This window comes from Megascapheus bottae, chromosome 3, assembly GCF_031878675.1.
Source record: "Megascapheus bottae isolate mThoBot1 chromosome 3, mThoBot2.hap1, whole genome shotgun sequence".
Classification (NCBI taxonomy): Eukaryota; Metazoa; Chordata; class Mammalia; order Rodentia; family Geomyidae; genus Megascapheus; species Megascapheus bottae.
The window spans coordinates 15,646,797-15,667,376 of NC_143511.1; positions in this window are offsets into that span (position 1 = coordinate 15,646,797).

Sequence of the window (20,580 nt, forward strand, 5' to 3'; positions counted from 1 at the left end):
ATTTTTCATGCTGAGAATTCACATTAAGAGTTTGCTAGACAAACAAACATCTTCCCACTCTTGCAAACAAGACTTTCCATTAGGAACAATGCTAAATCTCCCTGAATGGGCTGTAGCTGTAATGTTCTTTCTTTCTTTCTTTCTTTCTTTCTTTCTTTCTTTCTTTCTTTCTTTCTTTCTTTCTTTCTTTCTCGTTCCAGATAAGATACTTTGCAAGATGTATGGATGTAAGATACACTACCCACCAGCCGATATCTATCTATCTATCTATCTATCTATCTATCTATCTATCTATCTATCTGTCTATCTATCATCTCTTTATGATTGGTCATAGGGCTTGAACTCAGGGCCAGGGCTGTGATTTTATGTTGTTTCCTCAAGGCTAGTGCTCTACTACTTTTGAGCCACAGCTCCACTTCTGGACTTTTGCTGGCTAATTGAAGTAAAGAGTCTCATGGACTTTGCTGCCTAGGCTGGTTTTGAACCACAACCTTCCTAAGTAGCTAGGATTACAGGTATGAACCACCAGTGCCTGATTCCAGCAGCCAATTTTAATGGGAAATAGGAAGTAAATAATCTACATGAGCAGTGTTTTTTTTTTAAATCAACCTTTGAACAAAAATGTATACGCTTATGGATTTCAGCCTCCATATTACCAAGTGTGCAGTTCAATTACCAGAGAAGCCTCTAGTAGCATTGATTATTCATTGGATTGAGGGAATATGCCAGCCATACCACTACTCATTAATCCCTTGGTGCTTCAGGTATCCAGCATGTTTTCTGCACAGCAATAGTTTTCTAACTGAAGAATTTAGCCAAAGGAAAGAAACATGGGTTAAGAAGTGTCCCCTCCATCCCCACCCCCCCAAAAAAATAACAGCAGTAAGGCATTCTAGATTCAGATGTAAATTCCTGTTGTGTTATCTGTGACCTTGTTTATGCTCTTTTCTTGCAGAATGGTCCCCCTGCAGTTGTTTTCTCTATTCACACCATATCTGTGTTTCCACTACTGAAGGGAGCTGTACATTTGGAAGTAAAGCTCAGAGCACACTAAAGATGAGAGCAACAAATGTTTGGCACATGTTGAGACAATGGCACAGAGGTTGAAATTTGTGTCAACCCAGAAACTGATGTTCTTCTCAACCTCAGCAGGACCAGACAGCAAGCCTGACTATTCTTTTATACTCTATTCAACCACAATTGCTCAGATAGCAGGTCCTCAAACTGAGCTGCACACTACACTATCCTTACCTAGGGAGCTTTAAAGAAAAAATAAGATTTGTTTGTCCCCTTCCCAAGCCTGCGTAAAAAGAGAATCGAGAGGAAAAGCCAGATTCCATATATAGTTTTCTTTTTCATTAGCTACAATTAGTTATATGTGGGGTGGGTCAATGTTGCAATTCTTTTTGTTGTTGTTGTCAGTCTTGAAGATGAGGTGTGGGCACTGTCTCTGGGTTTTTGTACTCAAAGTTAGCATTCTACTACTCAAGCTTCAAATCCATGTCTGGCTTTTTAATGGTTAATAGGAAATAAGAGTCTCTCAGACTTTTTCTGCCTGGGCTAATCTCAAACCACAATCCTCAGATCTCAGTCTTCTGAGTATCTAGAGATACAGGTATGAACCACTGACACGAGTATCAATGTTAGATTTCCATACAGGTTTGCAAAATACTCCTTTATCATCCCCCTTTATCTTCCTTTTTCCCTCCCTCCTTCTCTAATCTTTCTTTTTATCTTACCCTTTCTTCTCTCTTCCTAAGTAGTCCCTAGTTAGATTTATGTTTTATTTGTGTTTTGTGTCTATCCATACAGATTTATATATGTAATGCTTACTCATATATACCTATATATGAATATCCATATATATGTAATAGTATTGCTACATATGTATATATATATATATATATGTGTGTAAGTATATCTATGAATGTGTATATCTTTTAGGTCCACCTTGTACATTTGAGCACAAACATACAGTATCTTGAGTTTTGTATTTGGTTTGTCTCACTCAAAATAATATTCTCTGGGGCTGGGAAAATAGCCTAGTGGTAGAATACTTGTCTAGCATGCACAACCCTGGGTTTGATTCTTTGGATACCACATATACAAAAACAAAACAAAACAAAATTGTGAGTGGTGCCATGGCTCAAGTGGTAAAGTACTGGCCTTGAGAAAGCCCAAGAACAGTGCCCAGGCCCTGAGTTCAAGCCCCATGATTGGCAAAAAAAGGAAGAAGGAATATACTATCCTCCAATTGCATCATATCCAGCAATTGAAATGATTTCATTTTCTCTATGCCCAAGTAATATTTATGTATATGTGCTATCCTTTATCCAATTTACCTGATGTTGGGCATCTCAGCTGATTCTATTGTCCAGCTATTTCAGACAGTGCTATAATAAGCTTAGTTATGCAAGTGTCTTTCTGATAGATCGATTTACTTTCCTTTGAATATATGACTGGTCTTAGGAAAGGTATATTTTTAGTATTTTGAATGTTCCCATAATGGTCTCCATAGTTGTTCCACTAATTTTATTCCCACCAACTGTGGGAGCTCCCCCCCATCCTTACTATCACTTTTATTTGTTTTCTTGATGAGTGTCCTTCTGATGAGGTGAAATTGAATCCTAGTGTGGTTTTGATTTGCCTTTTGTTTATGGTGAAAGGTGTGGAAAATTTCTCTGTGTATCTATTAGCCATTTGCATTTTTGAGTTTTAAAACTATATTCTGAATACTAACCGCTTATCTAGTGAATAGTTGGCAATTTTTCCCTCCCATTTCATCAGTCGTCTCTTCCTTCAGACAATTGCCTCTTTTGCTTTGCGGAAACTCCTTAATTTGATGGAGTCCCATTTGTCTCCTATCTTCTTGGTAACTGTATTTCTATTCAGAAAATATTTATTTATATCTACTGCTATTAGAACTTCCTCAGGTTCCATATTTCTAATATCCTTTGGTTAATTTTAATGTGCACCTGGGCTTGAGAGTTGTAGTCTTAGGCTAACCCACATAATTCTGTTCCCAATTCACTAAGTTCAGTGGCTCAGATAAAATGGATAAAATTGCCTTCTAAATCAGTTTCTAAAACTCCCTTTCATCTTCATTTCTACTGCCTTAGAATTTTTCTTGTTGGCACAGGGGACCAGAATCATGATATGTCACTATAATATAAAGATCATTATTATGTATTTTTGCTATTGTTAATTACTATTTTGTCTTTGTGCTGGTGTTGGGGCTTGAACTCAGTGCCTAGGCACTGTCCCTTAGCTTTTTCACTCAAGGTTAATGCTCTACCACTTAAACCCCAGCTTATTTTTGGTGTTTAACTGGCAAGAAAAGTCTCATGGACTTTTTCTGCTTGGGCTGTCTTCAAACTGTGATTCTCATATCTCAGCCTCCTGAGTATCTGGGATTATAGGCATAAGCCACTGGTACCTGGCTAAAGATTATTTGAAGCTAAGACACCTAACAAACACCCAACAATTGCAGAAGGAAAGACCCCTGTATGTGGGGGGGGGGGAGGCAATTGACACAGATTCTTCATTGTGAAAATACTCCTGAGAGTAACAGTGTGAATGAACCTACCCCAAATCTTTCTCCATAGAACTTTTATGGCCCTGAAGGAGAGACTAAAATCCATTCATACCTATATAGACAAACATCACAAACATTGGGTTTTGTTTGTTCTCCTGAAAACTCAGTTCTCTTCCCACAAAAGTTATTGTTCTTTTAAAATGCCTTTATCCTCTTCCTCGTCACCTATTATAATGGTTGTCCCTTGAAGTTACTTATCATTGAGTTCTCTTGCTTGCAAAAATGTCACATGTATAAATAAACACTGACTAGTTGTCCTGTTAATCAGATTTTTTTTTAAAACCAATCCGGGGACTTGAACTCAGGGACGGTTCCTGAGCTTCTATTGCCCAAGGTTAGCACTGTGCCACTTGAGTTGCAGCATCTTTTCCAGCTTTTTCTCTTTCTGTGGGACTGAGAAACTGAACCCAAGGCTTCATGCATGCTAGGCAAACACTACACCACTAAGCCACATTCCCATCCCCAAATCAGATTTTTATTAGATTAATTTGCAGGGCCATGAATAGGAGGTTTTCCTCTTTTTCTTTGGGCCTTTCTTTTAGTTTTCTTCCCATTGAGTGTATCACTCTGTCATAAAGTGATGTTTCTAGAATGCAAATAGAATCATGACCCTTATTTTCTTTCTTAAAATTCTTCAGTGAAGTCAGGTTTCAGTGCCTCATGCCTGTAATGCAAGGTGCTCAGAAGGCTGAGATCCTGAAAGTTGAGGTTTGAAGCCAATTGGGGTAGACAAACCCAAGAATTTTCCATCTCTGGTTAATCAACAAAAAATATCCTCAAATAAACAAGTGATTTGAGTGGTAGAGAACCAGCCTTGAACAAAATTAAGCTAAAGGAGGGAGCAAGGACTGAAGTTTATGCTCCAGTGCTGGTGTACGTACACCAATTCTTCAGTGCTTCATCCAGACTCAGGGACAGAGTTACACAATCCCTCTGTTTATTTTGTGGCCATGACCAGTCTTTCTATCTTCATCTTCTACTACTCCTCTCCCTTTTATAAACCAAATGACTGGTGTTCTCAGATTTTCAGGTCTTTATTCTTTCCATCCTTTATCTCCATTATTCATTAGCTGAGAAACAGCTGTCTTTACTCGCACTGATATAAGTTCTTTCCCTCTACAGTTGCTCTCTGTTACTCTACTTCCCTGGTTTTACTTGATCCTGGCACTTATCAGGCTGAGAAGTTATTAGGTCTTTCATTGAATAGGGACCTTGGGTGCCACTCAGCTCAATAGCTCTAGTGCCCAAATGTACAGGGCACCTGTCAATGTTTGATAAATCAACATGAAATGCATGGAGGAATAAACAAATAAGTTGACCCATTAAATAGTAACTTTTGAACCTTTGCATCGTAATCACTGTACAATTAACAAGGAATTTGTTGCCATGGAAATAACACCAGTGTGTTAGGGTGACTCTTTAGGGAGGGTTTTCGTTAGGGTGCTTACTTAAGCCAAAGTCAGTATCTATAGCTGGCACGTAAAACTCATATAGAGAAGTAGGAAAGTGACTAGGTCTTAGCTCTTTGGGGGGACTAAAATACTCTGGTTAAGAAAAAAAACATTATTTGACAGAAGAGATGAATTTGCAGTCATTTGGCTAACTTGAATCTTGGGATGATAACGGCCTCACTTCTAGAATGTGGGTATTTTCTGAGTGGATCTTTAGATGAGGGGGAGCAGAGGAACTTGTAACTAATGGGTCCAAACAGACTTTTGTCTCCCAGTTCTGGGAAATCTCCACTTCCACCCCCTACTTGCACAAGAAGTCATTTTCACTGTTCCTCCCCTTTCAAATAAACTATTTGGTCGCTTTTAACACTTCCCTGCCTTTTCATTCTTTAGTAGGTGGAAAAAATGACCTTTGAACCCTAGATGGTCCCATAATGTCCTTTCTTCTCATTGCTAGGACCATCATGAAAGCTGTATACAAAATCACAGCATGTGAAGGCATGCTGCAGCATGCTTCTATACATGTGTGGCTCTCAGTTGTAAATTCCTTCAAAGATGTTTTCCAACTCTGCGATTTGAGACGTGGGTGTTAGAGTCCTTATGTATTTGAAAAGCTTCCCACTTCCTCCAGTCCCCCACCCCCTATCATCGCCACTTCACTTTCATCCAGGAAAATTCAGCTCCATTCCTTCACTAAGCTTTCCTAGACTGTGATTTTGAGACTCTTGGCAGCCCACGTGACTGTTGCCCAGCTCAGTAGATACAGCACATCCTACGCATAAGTAGTCAGAAAGGAACTCATGTATGCTTACAGTGAACAGAGACGGAACATAGTGAAAAAAGGGATACTGACAAGGAACTTCTCATGCTTTCTCTGCCTATGTTAGGCCTCCTTCCACATTCTTGCTAATCACCTCCATTTCGGTTGGAGTCCAGGCTTTCAAAATCACGTTCCATCACAGGTAAAGTGGACAGATGAGAGAACCATTTTTCATTCATTACTCTAGGAGAAAAGCTATCAAGTTTCCTAATCCATATCAACAGTAAAGTCATGGCAGCTCTTTGAGCTTTTTTATTTCAATAATTATTACTTTCCAATTGTCTGTCTAATTACATTGTTTCATACATTAACATTTTTATAAGTCCTGTTGACTGTGTGCTTCAAAGAATTGATCTCTGTTAAATCACAAAATGATGTATTATTTTTTTTTTTTCTCAGAAAAGCTGCTTTGAGTTTTGTTTTGGTATCTGAGCATCTAGTGGCTGATCTGAAAAGTGCATCCAGGGACTTTCAAGAGAAAATAAATGAGTGCTTCAACCTGGAAGAAATATCTCAAATGTACAGAAAAAGGGGGACCAGTAAAGAACTGTCCTTCTCGTTAGAAAGCAAAGAGAATCAGGACACAATCAATGTGCTCAGGTTTCCGATTGCATTGTTGACCTGAACCTGAACAGGCAAACACCAGACAGGTAAGGTGACCCAGCCAGCTAGTTTGTACTCTGCAAAGCAGAGCAAACATTCTGGAAAACACACAGGCCTGTCACCTTTGCTCCCAAACAAAATTGATGTCACAGAAGGAAAAAGCTGTTTAGAGAGTCCAACCCCAGATCACTGATTGCCTTGCCCTCAATACATTTCTTTTGTCAGGGGCTTCAGCCTCTGCTCAGTTCTGGAAAACCCACTAATAGATTAAATATAGGTCTGACTATGGCTGACCAAGTTCTGAATTGCCCAGGATCACTTTGCATCCCCAATCACTATAAATCAACAACATAATATCCTTTAAGTATAGGGCAAAGAAAGATAGCAGTAGGAGCTGGATGCTTGAAGCTGAGTATCAGATAATAAAGGCTGTGTTGGTTTCAGGTTCTGGTCCTCTGAAGTATGAGCACAGTCACAGTAACACAGGAGATCACATATATTCCCTTCCGGTGGTAGATACAGCAGCTGCCTGAGTAGGGCTGCATATAGACTGTCTTTTCTGTGAACTAATGATGTCTGAGAAGCGTAAGGAGAGGAGAGAGATGTTTGGCAATTAAATTACTTTCCCTTCTTTTACTGAGTCTTAAGATGCATAACACTGGGAAACCTTAATTACACCCTGTAATGTTTCATTGCTCTTGCCAACATGTTAACTCCTTTCTCAAAGACTGGAGCAGCAGGCACTGCTGTAGATCCACAAGCTGGGCCTTACTGGGCCTGCGTGCAGATGAATGTCCTCAGCTGTCGCATGTAGGCATTTGTGTACTGGTGTGGTTGCATTTGGACTGTGGGAGGGATTAATGAGACTAAAGAAAAATAACATATTGTATAATCCTAAGAAATTTCAATGTTGTGTTGAATTCATCAGAACACGCCGGTTGTGGGATTACTGATTAAAATAACACTGATTACTAATTAAATTAACAAGAAATTGTTTTACATTAACTTTGTGTCAAACAAGGAGCCAGGTGTTGATACAATAGTGGATGCTAATAGAGTTGTTTAAAGACAAAGCAAAGCTGCAAAAGTAGGTCTTCCATTGGGCATAATGAAATAAAATAAAAACATAATAATAATGTAATGATATTATTATTTGTGTATATATATGTGTGTATGTGAGAGAGAGAGAGAGACAGAGACAGAGAGACAGAGAGACAGAGACAGAGACAGAGACAGAGACAGAGACAGAGCTGAGACTTGAATTCCACGACCTGAGTGCTGTTCTCTTAGGTTTTTCACTCAAGTCTGGCACTGTACCTCTTGAGCAACAGCTTCCCTTTGGGACTTTTTGGTGCTTAATTGAAGATAAGAGTCTAACAGTTTTTCTGTCTAGACTGGCTTTGAACCACAGTCCTCCAACCTCAGTCTCCTGAGTAACTAGACTTACAGGCGGAAGCCACTGGTGCCTGACCAAAAACATTATTCTTGTATGGTACATTTATGGGGTTTTACCTTCTTTTGATAACAATAGTCTATAGATTTCAATCTTGAGTTTTGGGCCCCAGACCCAAACTGCAAGAATTTCACAGATCTTAGCCCAGTCACATTCCCATATATGGGAAGATATATGAAAGATATATGAAAGATATATATGAAAGATATAAAGACATGGTGAGGATCAGAGAAAGAAATTCATTATGTAGTAGGGGCAGCTCCAGGAACACAACACTTTAGCCCATATACCAGATATTATAGGTTTAAGTAATGGGAGCTATACACCTAAAACAGACAAAAAATGAGGGCAGGAAATTAGAGGTGTGCATAGTAGAACAGGTGTAGATACAGCTGTGTTGTAGTTGTCAAAACTGGTCTTCACCTACTTTTTGTGATAGCAAGTACAATTTATGGAAGAAAAATCATCTTGCTTTCTAAGTAGGTTTGGATAGGAGACTTAAAAATAACACTTAATCACAATTATAAATATTCATTCAAATAAATGTTAAGGTTGCCTTTAGTTTTATTCTAAATATCTATGGAGAGTTGTTCACGATTACCACTTAATTTTCAATTCAGATTTTGAAATGAAATGTTTTTACTGTGGTTTTCTGATGATTCATGTCTGTAATCCTAAATATTCAGGAATCTGAGATCTTAGGATCTAGGTTTGAAGCTAGCACAGGTAGAAAAATCCTCGGGACTTATTTCTGGCTAACCAGCAAAAAAGCTGGAAGTGGAGACGGCTCAATTAGTAAAGTATCAGCCTTGAGCAAAAGAGCCAGGTGAGAGCATGGGGCACTAAGTTCAAGGCCCAGGCCCAGTACTGTCACAAAAAGTGCCTTTATTTTTTAGTTTAGTTATCGTACATTTTATTCCTATCTCTATATGCATATTTTCAAGGCAGTTTTGTTACTTCTCCCTAAAGTGAGTTTGTTTCTCCACTCTTTGGCCTTGGTTGCATGACTTATTTTGACTAGTAATTCATTATAAAATAGGATTGAAATTTGGCTTTGCTTTATCAGAGCCACTGTCCTGTAAAGGAGTCAGCAGGAGCTTGTTGGATGAGGTATAATGCAAGGATTAGCAGCCTCCATTGACCCCAGTTGACAGCCAGCAAACCACCAAATCCGCCCACCATTAGCTGATCTCAGGACTTAAGTAAGTAGAGCCAGTAGAAACCACATGGGGCAAAGATAAATCACCTCACCTACATGTAGCCAAAATTTTCAGCCCCAAGAATTTTAAGCAAAAAAGTGATTTTTGGGGGGCCGGGAGTTTTGCCTAGTGGTAGAGTGCTTGCCTAGCATGCACAAAGACCCAGGTTAGATTTCTTGGTACCACGTATATAGAAAAAAGCCAGAAGTGGTGCTGACGTTCAAGTGGTAGAGCTCTAGTCTTGAGAAAGTCCAAGGACAGTGCTCAGACCCTGAGCTCAAGCCCAGGACTGGCAGAAAAAAAAAATGTGATTCTTACTTCAAGCTTCTAATATTTGTAGTTATTTGCTACATGCCAAAAGAAAACAGCTAGCTGATAAATGTATCAATCTTCAATCGTATTTATTGACTTTTTCTTATAGATGATGCATTAGCTTTCTTATACTATCCGTCCAATAATTTTGCTATTTTCCTCCCAAATATCTACATTAAAGAAAAACTTGTTTGATTCAGTGATTGTATTATTATGACATATTGTTTCCCTTACATGCTAATATTCTATCAGGACCACCCATACCTCCTGAGTAAAATTATTATCTCTATTTTAAAATATTGCCTTAATTTCTTTGCATTTTCTTATTTTCAAAAATTTCTTTTAAATCTTTCTGTTATAAACAAATATTTTATTGATGTTCAAACAAGTCATATTATAAAGCTACAGTAATTAAAAGAGCATGGCCTGGCTTAAAAACAATCAATGTATCTACAATAAATTCAATTTTGACCAAAGTGCCAAAGACATGCAATGGGGAAATACCATCTCTTTAGTAACTCTGGCTGGGAAAACCAGGTTCTGCATGCCTAAGAATAAAATTGGCTCCTTATCTCACACTATATACAAAAATTAACTTTAAAATATGCAAATATGTTTTGAAAGTAAAACAATTGGAAGAATAAGGAGGGCCAAAGCTTGTTTCTTGATGTTAGTGTAGGCAACATGTTTTTAGAAAATGTGATCCCAAACGCATGGGAAACAGCAGCCAAAATGGACAAGTGAGACTGCATCAAAGTACAAATCTGCTATATTGCAAAAGAAATAATCCATGTAATGAGACAATCCATCTAATCCAAAAAAATATTTCTAACCCACATAGGTAATAACAGATTATTATCTAAATTATGTAAGAAATTCAAACAACTGAATGGAAGCAGAATTAATTTAAAATATTCAAATGACCCAAACAAATAGTATTTCTTAAAAAAAAAACAGCTATCTAGTTTGGCACCAGTGGCTCACATCTGCACGTAGGAGGCTGAGATCTGAATACTGTAGTCTAAAATCTACCCAGGCATGGAAGTCCTTGAGACTTATCTCAACTTAACCAGCCTAAAGCTAAAAGTAGAGTATGTCTCAAGTGGCAGAGTACTAGCCTTAAGGAAAACAAGCTAAGGGGCAGCACCCAGGCCTTTCATTTAATCTCCAGTACTGACACCAAAGAAATAAAAATAAAAGGCCCTGGCCACTGGCCAACAGATAGATAAAAAATTGCTAAATCAGTAATCACCACAGCAATGCACATTGAAACCACAACCAGATAGTAAAACACAAAATATGATAGAATTGGTGAGGATTAAAAAAGAAGGGAACCTTTGCCACTGTGGAAATAGCATGGAGATTCCTCAAAAAAAAATTGAAAACAAAACTGACATATGATCTGAAAAATTGTGTTGCAGAAGCAATGAAATCAGTTGTTCAAGGAGATACCTGCAACTCTTGTTCACTGCAGAATTGTCTGAAAACATCAGGATGGAGTTCCATTGACAGATGAATGGGTAAAGAAAATCTGGCATAAATATATGCAGTAGAATACCACCTGGCTCTTAAAAAAGAGACAACCCTATCATTTGCAACAATATAATTGAATCCTTAGAACATGAAATGATCCCAGCAAAAGACAAAATGACATATGACCCTCACTTCCTTTAATTATATTTTATTTAATTGTATTTATGTATAGAAGGGTTACAGTTACATTCCTCATGTAGAGGGTACATTACTTCTTGAATAACAATTACTTCTATGTTGAATCTAAAAAAAAAAACTAGAACTCGTAGAAGCAGTGAGTAGAAATGTACTTACTGGGGTTGAAGGAGGGAGAAAGAATGAGCAGAAGTCAGGCAAAGCATACACATTTCATTTACAATGAAAAACTCTAGGCATCTACTGTACAGCGCAGAGACTAGAGTTAAAAATGCACTAGATGCTTGAAATTGACTAAGAGAGATCTCAAATTTTTTGCCATAAGAAAATATGGAAATATGGCTTAATGTTCGAATGTTTGTCTAGCATGCATGAAGCCCTTGCTTTGATTCATCAGTACCACATAAACAGAAAAGGCCAGAAGTGGTGCTATGGCTCAAGTGATAGAGCTCTAGCCTTGAGCCAAAGAAACTTAGGGACAGTGACAAGGCCCTGAGATAAGCCCCAGGACTGGCAAACAACAACAACAACAACAAAAATATGATAATCATTTAAGAAACTAGACTTATTAGTTAATTTTATTGAATGTGATTTCATAATCTGTCCCATCAGCACATGGTGTACTGTACATACATATTGATGTAATTTTGTTTTGCCAATCATACTTTAATGAAGGTGGAAAATCATGATTAAAAATTAGAGGACATATTTGGGCTTTATTACTTTGGGGAGCAGCTTCTTTCTGAAGATCCCTTCTTCTTGCTTTAATCTGGTTGCTGCCATCCAGCCACCTACCTGCACTTGTCCATTTTTCCATGCTGTGTGCTTTCCTTCTTGACTTTTTCTGGTTCTCTTCTTCTGTTACCTCCAATAACTTTCTCCACCTTCAATTGTGATGCCTTGTACTAGTCTTAAGGTATTCAGCAATTTTTGCTTACTCTAATAAACACCTTCAGGCTGTAGTAAGATAGCCTGTCATAGTGAGAATTCTGTATGTCATAAGACAAAACCTCCTCACTGGTACACAACAGAGAAAAAGAAGGGGTGGTTTCTCACCAATTCCTTTAAAGATCCACCCCCAGTGACAAGAAAACCTCCAAGGAAACAACATCTCCTCAAAAGCCCACCACCTACCAATGGCTTCCTGCTGGGACTGAGACTTTAACATGTTGGCCTTTAGGGAACATTGTAGATCTGAACTGCAACATTTTACCTTTGCGGTTCTTGCTTTGCTCACCAAGTGAGCCAGATCAATGCCCTGCTATGAGTTATATCATAAAATTCCTTTGCACAAGGCAATGACATAATGTCTATGGCCATACTTTATATTTTGTACAATAAAATGTTATTGTGTGTGAGAGAAGCCTGGATCCAGAATGAAAAGCTGCACGAGTAGATCCAAACATGAGGCTTATGCTTTTTACAGTCTTTAAAGCCAAGTCAGATTTACCGGTTGGTGCAGTGTTGTGCAGGGTGAGAAAATGCATATGATCCTATCTTAGTCCCCCTGTCTTATCATTCACACAGCAGGGGGACACTGAATGAGCCACACAACCCCTCTGGGCTTTGCCCATTTGTAAAATGACTCTGTCCATGTGGGGGTTGGAACCCTGCCCTACCTTGTAGCATTAGAGTCCCGTACATAGTAGGTGCTTGCTCTATCTCTGAGCATCATTTGCATTCCAGAGTCCAAATTATTCAGCCACCTCCACTTCACAGGAAGGCATTCTGTTCTTTCGCCTGCCGTACGATGTGTCGTTTTGTTTTCCTCTGCTGTGGATGAGAGATGGTTAACTGCCTCTGACAACAAAGTCAAATAACACTCCAGAGTGGAACCCTCAGATTCAGTTTTCTTCCCCCTGAGCCCTTGCAAAGGCCTTCCTTCTGAACATCAGGGCAGCCCAGCCTCACTGCCTGGCTGCCTCTTGGATGTGATGTCCAGGCACGTTGGCCTCCAGACAGTGAGATTTCCCACAAGCTGGACTAGGGTGCCACCTAGTCCACCTCATCTCACCAGCGTACTCACTGGAGCAGAGAAGATTAACTTTCTGAAAATGAAAAGGACAGAGAGAAGCCGAGGTGCTTATCAAATATGCACATTTCAGATGGAACTTCACACTCAGTAGAAAGATGTTAGATTGCTGTTAGCTCTCTGGAGCGCTCCTGACAATGTGTTATCAGGTCATGTTTGCATGACAGAGGCAGCCCAAGCAGGAAACATTAAGTCATATGACTTCTAAGACGGAATCAATCAAGTGAGCAGTACTGCTCCTGAAAACTAATTTCACCTTCATAAGGTCTGGTTATGTGAGGCAGACGCGAGGTTTGTCAGCCCCATTTCAGTCTGACCAGGTTCGGCACTGCATAGAGAATTTTAATGAACCAGCACTGTAATATGTATGAAAGATGACACGGAGATGAATTCATGAAAAGCCAAGTCCCCATGAAATATGAACAATTACTTGCAGGCTCCTTCGGCCTCCTTAGCTCATTTGAAATGTCCATTTCTATGGCCTTTGTCTTTCAGTGATTCATTTACAAGTTTGTGCATAGATTTTTTTTCATCCTATTTAACCAGTTTAAAGACCAAGGGAGCTAATCACAATCAAATAGTTTGGTGAGTTCTGCTTTTGATGGTGGCCGAGCCAGAGCCAGTCCAAGTTGAAATTGAAATCCTCACTTTGGCTATACAGATTTGGGAAAGCTAGCTCTGTGTGTGTGTGTGTGTGTGTGTGTGTGTGTGTGTGTGTGTGTGTTCCAATTAGCATTCAGTGTACCCCACAAAAGCAAGGAATTCTGTATTCTAACAATGCTATAAGCCCTCTAGCAGTAATATTTATTAATTTCACCTTCCAAACAGCATTAACAGGATTATTCGTCTTTGGGAAAATGTTTTAAAGGTGCTGGAATCATAAAGAGCCTTTCCTGGCAGATTTTTACAGTTTTTGGTATGTGACATAATATCTCTCTTATTCATTCTTCAAATCCTCTAATTTTTTTTTAATGAACTACACTCGTGGTGGCTTAGGGTGATCTGTATAATATTATAGTTGGTGCTCTGGGTGGTCCTGGGGCTGACATTACCGACCTTATGAGCCTACCTTCTCTTCAGATTTTTTGCTTAGTAGATATGGTGACCTCATTTGGCAGATTGTGTTTCCAATTGGCTCAGGGGCTTGAAAAAATTCTCTTTCTTAAATTTGTTCCTCTGTGTCATAATACTTAAAATATGTAAAGTGTACTCAGCTCAGTATTCAAAACAGTCATGTACTTATTACCTATCTGATTTCAATGCATTTTAGTATTTCATCTTAGATCTTTTATTTAAACAAATAAAAATTTCATGTCAGGTAGAGGTTAAGAGCTCAACATACACTTCCATCTTTTCTTAGCTCCTGCTACAGACAGTGACTAACTTGAACTTGGAAGGCTATAGTACAAATAAAATGCTTATGGCCGGGAGTTTGGCCTAGTGGTTAAAGTGCTTGCCTCGCATGCACGAAGACCTGGGTTCGATTCCTCGGTACCACATACATAGAAAAAAGCCAGAAGTGGTGCTGAGGCTCAAGTGGTAGAGCTCTAGCCTTGAGAAAGTCCAAGGACAGTGCTCAGGCCCTGAGCTCCAGCCCAGGACTGGCCAAAAAAAAAAAAAAAACTTATATATGTTTCTTAAACAATATGCAGTAATATTTTAGGCTTTGTGAGTGATATCATTCTGGTTATATATCTTGTAACTTTTCTTCATGTGATATATCTCTGTTATGTCTATAAAAAATCTAAGTAACAGCATGTACTTTTTCATCCATTACATATATGTTATTGTTACCTTCATAAAAATTCATCTGTAATGTAACCAAATGATAGCTATTAAATAAATTTCCTTTTGAAAGGAATTAAGGTATTTCATTTCAAATATTTGATTAAACACAGAGTTGCCCTTGCATACAACCCCATACATGTTTACTTATACATCTATAAATTAGCTTTAATAGTCATAGATTAGGGAAAATATGTGTTCTTTGTCTTTCTAGGCCTGATTTATCTCACTTTTCACATAATTGTTTCCAAGTCCATCTATTTCTTTACAAAGGCTCATTCTTGCTAATGAGTGAATAAAATTCTATTGTATATCAGTTATCATATTTTCTTGACTCTTTTGCCCACTGACGGGTGTCTGGGCTGTTTCCATAACTTGGCTTTCAGGGAAGAATTCAAACACAATAATTCCTTAGAAAAATAGTCCAACAAACTGCATGCTAGGAAAGTGTCGCTTGAAAGGTATATGTGTGCAGAAAGGACAAGAAGAAAGGGGAAGCAGAATAAAGAGAGGAAGAAGGATAGAATGCAATCATAATATTCAATGTACATTTGATGACACTAAGAAAATTGAAGAGATGGGATGGATGGGTTGGGAGATGGGTGAGGATGGTAAAAGAGGTGGCATCATTCCAAATGTGTTGTACTTACAAATTGATGTGTTGAATGGTAACCACCTTGCACAAGTACTTAAAGATAATAAAAAATAGAATAATAAAAACAGACTTGCAATGACTAATCCTCAATATGTATGAAAGAGTAGCTTAGAGCAGAGACCAGTGGCTCACACCTATAATCCAATTTAGAAGGCTGAGATCTGGAGGCTCAGGAATCAACCAAGGCTAGTCAGGAAAGTCCATGAGAATCTTATCTATAATTAACTACCCATGTTGGGAGCGGCATACCCCAAAATAGGAAGTGGAGCTGTGGCTCTGAGCAAAACAAAAGCAGCCACAACCTCCACTTAGGCCCGGTGTTCAAACCCCAAGACTGGCAAACATAAACAAAAATCTATTTATTAAAACAGAAGTACATTAAAATGAAGAAAACTTAGCTATAAGACAGCATTACATAAGAAAAAACATTTTTTGGGAGGGATTGTGCTATTCTGCTCTTGCTTGTGGTTGTAGGTAGAGGCCATGCCAGAGTGAAAATTTATCAAAATGTACCCTTAGCAAGATAAGATCCAAATATTATGTGTATCTCTCAGTAAGACTGATTGAAGATCTCACTAATAATGGCAGCATTAAGGCAACAAAGAAAACTTTCAGATGCTATATTTCAAAGTCTTTCCTTAGAGTTTATTCTTAATATCTTTGTGGTCTGGGCCACCATCCAGTGCATTTTTTTTCCTTGAGGCTTTTCTGGTTCCAGTTATGTTAATCTGTGATCCTTATCACATTTCTAAAATGTTTTCCCAATGGCCATTGGTTTCCAAATATAGCTAACCCCATCCCATGTGTTTGGCAGTACACTAGGTGCTGGGACAGGAGAATGAAGAAATGAGGGCTTTACTTCATGATCTCATTTACTGGCTCTCCATGCTAATGATTGGTAAGGCTTGCCAAAGATGTCCTTAAGATCTTGTTGTTACTTTCTCTAAAATGTGATTCCCAGTTAACTTTCCACCTTCTATCTCCAATACAGAAATCTTCAATCATTTAGATAGCAAGGAAAATCTCTGCCTCTACAATTTACTAGCTAGTTGAGTGTGAGTAATGTATATAATCACTTATGTTGGCCTCGGTTACTCAGTCTGTAAACTGGAGATGTTAATAATGCATTCCCCTCTGGATTTTTGTGGAAAGAAAATAAAGCAGTTTATGTAGAGCATTTAGTTCAGTGCATTCCCTATACAATACACTAAAATATTTAGTTTTATTCATGTTCCTTCTCATCCATTTCTTCCTTTTCGACTTTTTATTTTTATTTTTATTTTTGTCAGTCATGGGGCTTGAGCTCAGGTTGCTTCTAAGTGTTTAGTGCTAGTGCTCTATCACTTTGAACCACAGTACCCCTTCTGTTATTTTTCTGGAATTAAAAAGAGATAAGAGTCTCACAGACTTTCTTATCCAGGCTGGCTTGGAACTGCGATCCTCAGATCTCAGCATCCCGAATCTCTAGGTTTATAGACACGAGCCACCAGCTCTTGGCTACTTTTTGTCTTATATATATTTTACTTCCCACCCTCTTTTGTTTACTTCTCCCTTTGCTCTTATATATACTCTCATCATATAAGTATCATTAGTAAATATAATTATCTAGCTAACGTACACATATATATATATATATGTATATGTCTGTCTACCTTTCTGCATATGTAACCAGTGTATCAATAACAAGTGTCATCTTACTATTCTGTTGTTTCAGTTCAATTAAAATGCTCTCAAGGACAATTTTTGGACAAATTATGGATATTTCTTTTTGCCAGTCCTGGGGTTGGAACTCAGGGTCCAAGTATTGTCTTTGGGCTTTCTCAGGGCTAGTGCTCTACCACTTGCATCACAGCACCACTTCTGACTTTTTCTATGTATGTGGTATCAACGAACTGAACCCAGTTCTCTGTGCTAAGCAAGCACTCTTACCATTGGGCCAAACTCCTGGCCCCAAAATTATTGGTATTGAACAAGTTCCTTAACAGCCAGGTGCAGGGGGCTCATGTCTGTAATCTCAGTTACTTGGAATGCAGAGGGAGGAAGATCACAACCTGAATCCAGCTGCAGGAAAAGGGGTAAGATACTCTGAAAAATAATTAAAAGCAAACGAGATTAGGACAGTGTGACTCCAGTGGTAGGGCCTCTGGCTCACAACACTAGGCCTTGAGATCAAAAGCTTATCCAAAGAAAGAAAAAAAATGAATGGAAGGAAGGAGAAAGAAGAGAAGAAAAGAGAAGGTAAATTCTGAGAAGTCACGAGTCTTTGCTTGCTTTGTTCATCGATGTATCAGAAGCACTCAAGTAGTGCCTGGCTCATCATCATGGTCAGTAGATGATTGTTACTTAAATGAAGAATGTAGCTAAGTGCTCCTATGTTTATAAAGAAAATGACCCTATTTTCTGAAAATCATGTTGTTTTTTTTATTTGACAAATGAAAACAGAAAAACACAAAATTCCTTGACTTTAACATTGTTGCTGATAGAGCCATGAAGAATGTTTTTGACATGTTTATGCTATTGTGGGATTCATTGTAATCTAGTTGTCCTAAAAACACATTGCTGTGCCTAGTAATGGGCAATTAGAAAATGAGAGTACAAGAACAGTTCTATTTACAACAAAAGAATACAAAACTCGGGAATCAATTTAACAAAGATCATGCAAGATTTTTTATACTATAATGATGTAATTTTATAACAATATAATATAATAAATAATAATAAATAGTACACAATAAATAACAGTATAATGACATAATTTTATAATAATATACTAATAAGTGAGAAGATTTCCCATGTTCATGGATTAGCAAACATGTTGTTACAATCTCAATACTCAACCAGTTGTGCTACAGAATAAATACATATATATGTAAAGCACTCTGTGTTCTTGCTGTTTCTAGTTTGCTGTCTGTTCTTTGTTCCCAGTGATTTCCAATGCACTCTAATTGAAGGGACTGAGCAAAGATGGTTCAAAGAGTTTTCATGAGTCACATTTGTTCTTAAAGACCTTTCTGCAGGACTGAGAGTTTGGCCTAGTGGTAGAGTGCCTTCCTAGCTCGCACAAAGACCGGGGTTGGATTCCTTGGCATCGCATACACAGAAGAAAAGGAGCCAAGTGTCACACCTGTAATCTATAATCTCAGCACCTGTGAGACTGAGGCAGGAGAATTGTGCGTTGGATGCCAACTTGACCTATAATGAGACTTTGTCTCCAAAAATCAAGACTTGGATGTATTTAGAGTGCTTGACAAGAATGAACAGGACCTTGAGTTCAATCTTTAGGACCACAAAGCAACAAACAAACACAAAGGACCAGAGTGGGAACGCAAACTTCCTTCATCCTTCTCTTCACTAAAGCTGAGATTCTTTGGCTCTGAAACATAGTGTACATTTCAAGCAACTTAATTGAACTTTTTTTCCCCTATCCTGGTGCTTAAGCATGGTGCCTGGGCACTGTTTCTGGGCTTCATTTTGCTTAAGGTTAGCACTCTATCACTTGAGCCGAAGTGCCACTTCTGGCTTTTGCTGTTTCCTGAGATAAGAGTCTCATTGATTTCCCTAGCCTGGATTCCTACTATGATCCTCAGATCTCACTTTCCTGAGTAGCTAGGATTATAGGTCTGAGCCAACAGTGTCTGGCTTTAATTGCACTTTTAACTGACAATCCAATCATGGGCTTAAGAGTTCCCACAGAGGATTATACCATCTCTAACTTCAGGACACTGATTAAACGAAGCCTCCCTTGGCCTAATATCAGGCTTCATCCTATATCTGACCATGTTGAGAATCTGATGTGATACAAAGTAGCACCGAGCAGTCCCTGAAATCTTACCTGTAGAGTGATTTTCACAAATGTGCTGTGTGTAGATGCAGAGCGGAGATTTCCCTTTCCCTGCCTAGGTCTTTGAAATATACTACCCAAGAGGGCAATCACTTAACCCCAGGTCCTAGAAGATGCTTTCAAACAAGACAAACCTGGTAATGGGAAATTTGATGTTTGGTTGGAAAGAGCTTCTTTCATAGCAAAAACTCCCAGCAATAGAGTATGTGGAGACTCTTGGAAAGAGACCTGTGGTTCTTCATAAACACACACACACACACACACACACACACACACACACACACACACACACACACACACACATCCCTTACTTCACAAAGTCTTTGAATAACAAAGTGCATCTGTTTAATATTGAATCTTGATTTTAAAACTTCACCATGGAGGAACTAATGTGATGTCAAAAACCTCAACAGCAGATCTAACTGCCTGGGATGAAAGGAAACATGTCTTATAGATGCTTTCCTTCCAATTATATTAGTTTTGAAATTGTTGTATAGAAAATCATCAGAAAATAGGAGATTAAATAATGTACCTTCTTGTGTTTCTTAGTGGGTCAGGTATCTAGTAGGAGTGGTCTCTCTGTCTAGTGTCTCACCAATCTAAAGTTAAAGTGTAAGTCACATTAGTGGGTCTTATCTAGATTTCAAGTCTTCTTCCAAGGTGGAGGATTACTAGCAGAATGCACTTCCTGTGGGTATGCATTTGTCCTTGATTAGCTGTGGACAAGAGTCAAATCTCAGACCCTATAGGGCATCTGCCATTTTTCTAATGGCAGTTCAAGGGCAGTTTAAGGGTAGTTCACTCTATGGAAACTAGCTAGTGGAAACCCATGTCTCTAGTCAGAGAAATGTTTTCTGTGATCAAACAGAGAAAAGTCACCTTTCATAAACAGCCTGGACTCTAGGTCAGGCTCTGTCAATAGTCTCTTTAGTTTAACATAACCTAATCACAGGAGTAAAATCCATCATGATCACAGTCCTAAGGATTCAGAGCAAGTATGCCAAGGAGGAAGGAAATCCTGAGGTCCTTACCATGAGGTGCTTATCTTGCCATTGTGGCTTCTGTTGAAGAAATGAGCCTTTCTCTTCAGCCTTACTGATAAGTATAGGTGTTGGTATGGCATTGAGCTGGATGATAGGATTTCACAAAGGGTAGAAGCTGGGGCT